General features: G+C 27.4%; 1 protein-coding gene and 1 long non-coding RNA gene across 2 annotated transcripts in view; one reads left to right on the forward strand and one right to left on the reverse strand.

The window, feature by feature from the left end:
• LOC119588487 overlaps positions 1–234 on the reverse strand; it is a 69,297-nt gene that overhangs the window by 40,538 nt on the left and 28,525 nt on the right. The gene's annotated exons all lie outside the window — the stretch shown is intronic.
• The window catches only part of LOC119588486 (lysosomal acid glucosylceramidase-like), a gene marked incomplete at its 3' end in the record, with an annotated part of 75,173 nt that overhangs the window by 1,190 nt on the left and 73,749 nt on the right, over positions 1–234 (forward strand).

Consider the following 234-nt stretch of genomic DNA (forward strand, 5'->3'; position numbering starts at 1 on the left):
AGTTGAATTAAAAACTTCTGGAGTTTTTTTTAGTTTTTATCAATAAATAAGTGCTTGATCTACTGTAGGGAAATATAAATTGTTGTATTTTATTCATTTTTCGTCAATGTTATTTAATCTGTTGACATTTTCCAACAAAATAGCACAGGTCAGTAACAGATTCATGGCAGACTCTCTATTTAGTCAATTAAGTTTGTAATATCGATTAAATTGATCACGTTTTATTACCAATCC

The sequence above is a fragment of the Penaeus monodon genome, chromosome 24 (genome assembly GCF_015228065.2).
Source record: "Penaeus monodon isolate SGIC_2016 chromosome 24, NSTDA_Pmon_1, whole genome shotgun sequence".
Taxonomy (NCBI): Eukaryota; Metazoa; Arthropoda; class Malacostraca; order Decapoda; family Penaeidae; genus Penaeus; species Penaeus monodon.